Raw genomic sequence first — 4,653 nt, 5'->3', positions numbered from 1 at the left:
AAATTAAAATGAGTTTCGCGGGTTGGGTTCGTGTGTTGGGTGGGTTGGGTTTGTGTTTTGGGTTGGGTGGGTCAGGTGTGTCGTGGCGGGTTGTGCATGTCGGGTTCGATGGGGTGGGTCGAAATTGGCTGTGTTGAAAAAATCCGACCCACAACACATCAAAAAAATATCCGGGTTGGGTTGGGTTGTGTCATGGGTCATAAGTGTGTCTGACCCATGTGACCCATTTTGGGCTGTGTCAGGGTGGGCTGGGTCAAACCCGACCCACTGGCCATCTCTACCTGCATCAATTGATTATGAAGAAGGTGACGAAAGTGTGGTTCGTCCGGTGCTTGACCGTTCGGGGTCCAGAGGAGGTTTGGCATCCTCCCGTTTTGGAAGACTAGCAAGTTCCTTCTCCCGCCGCTTGGGCAAGGGGATGATGGATGAATGATTGCAAGAAGGGCCAGGGGATAGTACTCGAGGTGCTAGGACTCAAGAGCATAGTCGCCCGATCCCAGATCTTTGTAGGCTTGATGTGTTTGACTTCTCCCCCGGAAAGGATCTTCTTGACAATGTATGGCCCGGCCCAATTGGGTCTGAATTTTCCCCTTGGGTCCATGACGCCCTTGCGAAGGGCTTTCAAGACAAGCTCTCCTTCCTTGATGTTTCGGGTTCTTACCCTTTTGTTGAAGTGTCTGGCCACTCGGCGCTGATAGACTTGTACATGGTGAGCGGCTTGAAGCCGACGCTCATCGAGCATGACTAGTTCATCGTATCTTGATTGTACCCTTGCAGCTTCTGGGATTTTTATTTCGAGGACCATCCTTAAGGAAGGTAGTTCCAGCTCAATAGGTCGTACCTCTTCCATTATATAGACTAATGAAATTGGAGTTGCGCCAGTTGAAGTGAGAATTAAAGTTCGATACCCCCACAATGCAAAGTGTAGTTTCTGGGGCCAGTCTTTATAATTAGTCGTCATCTTCATGATAATAGTCTTGACATTTTTGTTAGCCGCTTCGACTTCCCCATAGGTTTGTTGGCGATAAGGCGAAGAACGGTGATGTTGAATTTTGTACTCAGTGAATAGATCTTCACATTCGCCTTGGAAATGGGTTATGTGGTCACTGATGAACTCGTGAGGAACGCCGTATCTGCATATGAGGTTTTCTTGTATGAACTGGGCCACTTGCTTGGAACTCAACACTTTGAAAGATCTAACTTCGACCCACTTAGTGAAGTAATCGATTGCAACAAGTATGAACTCATGACCCCTGGTGCCTGTTGGAGTGACTTTGCCGATGACGTCGATACCCCAAGCTGAGAATGGCCATGGTGATGACTGTGAATATACCGAGCCCTAATGACTTTGAGAGCTAGCATCTTCCCATTCATGTGAGTACCACAGACCCCGACATGTACGGTGTCCATGACTTTTTGTGCTTTGTTCTTGTCAAAACATCGAAGATTGGGGCCATTAGGGGACCACTTGTATAGGATGCCACCTACTAGAACAAAGTTGGTTGATTGAAGGCGCAAAGCCCTTTGACACTTGCTTGAAAAATGCAGTGGATATTCAGAAGTTTGTAGGTACCTTTGAATGTGTAAAAACCAAGGTTCATCATCATCAGGCTCGACATCGTCAATAGCATGGACATATGCTGCTGCTTGACGGGTTTCAATTGTAAGTGGCATTTCAGCCATGCCATTTGGAATTTTGATCATTGATGCTAGTTTTGCCAGTGCATCGGCAAAATGATTCTCCTCTCTGGGTAGGTATGTGTAACGAAGCTCTTCCACTTCTTCAGACAGCTTCTCGAGATAGGACTGGTAAATGGCTAAGCTTTCGCTTCTGACTTTCCATTTGCCGGAAATTTGATTGATGATTAGGGAGGAGTCCCCATATACTCGAAGTTTCTAGACACCCAATGCTATGGCGGCTTCCAGGCCCATAATGCATGCTTCATATCCGACCGAATTGTTTATAACATTGAATTATAACTTTGCTGAAATTGGAGTGTGAGTGCCGTCAGGAGCTATTAGGATTACCCCGAAACCGCATCCGCTTTGATTAGAGGCACCGTCAAAGTGCAGCAACCAGCTGTCGTCGCTTGTCATTAGAATTTGCTCATCGGGTAGGTCATAACTCTCCTCTTCTGCCTCGATAGGGCAGTCGGCTAGGAAATCAGAGACCGCTGAACCCTTGATAGACTTTTGAGGAATGTGTTTCAGATCAAATTCGGCTAGCATAACCAACCATCTGGACTACCGTCCGTTGAGAGCCGGTTTTTCGAATAGGAACTTGAGTGGATCTACTTTACAAACCACGTGCACCGTATGGGAGAGCATGTAGTGTATAAGTTTCTTTGTGGCCCAAACCAAGGAGATACTTAGCCTTTCGAGTTGAGTATATCTGGTTTCGTACTCGAGTAGCTTCTTGCTTAAATAGTACACGGCGTTTTCTTTGCCTTCGATTTCTTGGGCAAGTATGGCCCCTACTGCTGAGTCAGTTGTTGTAAGATAAAGCCTGAGTGGAATACCTGGTATGGCTGGCTTTAACACTGGTGGATTTGAAATATAGCCCTTGATGGTGTCAAATTCATGCTGACAGCCTTCGTCCCATACCTTAGGCTAACTCTTGCGGAGTTTTCGAAATACTGGTTCACAAATCATGGTGAGTTTTGATATGAATCTGCTGATGTATTGTAATTTGCCAAGGAACCCCCGAATTTCTTTTTCATTCGTTGACGGTTTCATGTCTAGGATGGCCTTGATTTTTGAAGGATCAGCCTCAATGCCCCAAGAACTGATGACATACCCGAGCAACTTGCCTGACGTTACCCCGAATGCACATTTTTAAGGATTGAGCCTCATATTGTATTGCCTGAGCTTATGAAGAATTTTTGAAGTACTGGTGTATGTTCATGTCGCTCTTTGGATTTGACGATCATATCGTCGACATATACCTTGATTTCTCTGTGAATCATGTCGCTCATAATGGTTGCGGCTGTTCTTTGATAAGTAGCCCCTACGTTCTTCAGTCCGAACGACATAACTGTGTAGCAATATGTACCCCACTGAGTGATGAAGGTTGTTTTCTCCATGTCTTCCTCTGCCATGGGAATCTGATTTTAACCTAAGTAGCCGTCCATAAAAGAGAGTAAGGCATGATTTGCTGTGTTGTCGACCAGAATGTCGATGTGTGGCAGTGGAAACCCGTCTTTAGGGCAGGCCCTGTTAAGATCTCTGTAATCGACGCACATTCGGACTTTGCCGTCCTTCTTTGGAACTGGAATGACATTTGCAATCCATTCTGGATACTTAGACTCTCGAATAAACCCGGCCTTTAGCTGCTTAGAGACCTCTTCTTGAATTTTGAGGCAAACATCTGGTTTTATGCGACGGAGTTTCTGCTTGATGGGCTTTGAAACTGGAATGAGGGGAACTGTATGCTGACCGATGCTTGGATCAACCCCTGGAATATCATGATAGGACCATGCGAAGACGTCTATGTACTCTGAAAGTAGCTTGATCGGATCATCCCGCTCTGCTTGAGATAAAGTCAAACCAATCTGAACTAGTTTTGAATGATTGTTGTTAGAAAGGTTAACTTTTTCTGTTTCCTCAATTATGGGCGTCATGTTTTCATGATTTTCGATAGCTTTTAAGATTTCAAGGTCAGTTTCTTGAGAAGCAAAGTCGTTTGGATCAGGAATTTGTTTTGAATTTGGACTTGAAGAGTAGGAGGAATTGAATTATTATTGAGATCAGCAATCATTACATCGACAACTTTGACTTGAAGTTTGGCCTCTAAGGGAACTTGATTGATGCAAGACTCTAGCCCTAGACTCTTAGACTCATCAGTAGACTCGAAAATTAAAAGACAGACTCTGAACTTGAAACATAAGAAACTAATCATAGAAGTAGTTCTCGGGGTATTCCCAGATGTCCTCATCATCATCATAATAGTAGAATAGGTTGTTGCCATAGATCTTTGAAGCTTGATCCCAGACTTGATTCCAGGTACTATATGGAAATGCAGCAAAGCGACTTTTGCATAGACCGTTGAGGCTTAGGAGAAACATCTCGACTGCCCTTACCTCTGGTAGTCCAGGCTGGATCTCAAGAGCAGAGTCCTTCCACCTATAGTCATATTCATGAATAGGCTCATCTTTCCCTTTTCGCAGAGCAACTGTTGCTTGGATGAAAGTGCTTTTATAACTAGAGCCCTTAGGTGTGAAGCAGGACGGGCCATCTAGTAATTCCTCGAGCCAAGGCTCTCCGAATAGCAAGTCATAGCCGACTGCATGGTATGTCAATGACCACGAACTCTGCCTGGTTGCGATAGGTCTCGATAGAGAGACCAAGGTGAGGATCTCCAGGATCAAGTATGTGATGCCATGGAATTTGATTGCCCGCTCCATAGTCAGCATCATGTCGTATTCAGTGAAGCCTAAAGCTTTGAGGGTTGTCAAAGAGCAGATGTTTACTTGAATGTCAGTGGTTACCCTGGGTTTAGGGATCACCCGGTCTTGAATCTGCGGGGTGAGATGATAGAAGCTTGGAACCACCAAGTCAAAGTTTGGTTTGTACATTGTATGAATCAGGTTGCATGGAAAGCCATTTTTCTCATCCCCGTAGTCTTGAAAGATGGCTTGTACAGATGGTGACTGC

This window comes from Spinacia oleracea, chromosome 4 (genome assembly GCF_020520425.1).
Source record: "Spinacia oleracea cultivar Varoflay chromosome 4, BTI_SOV_V1, whole genome shotgun sequence".
NCBI lineage: Eukaryota > Viridiplantae > Streptophyta > Magnoliopsida > Caryophyllales > Amaranthaceae > Spinacia > Spinacia oleracea.
This window is presented reverse-complemented; position numbering follows the sequence as displayed.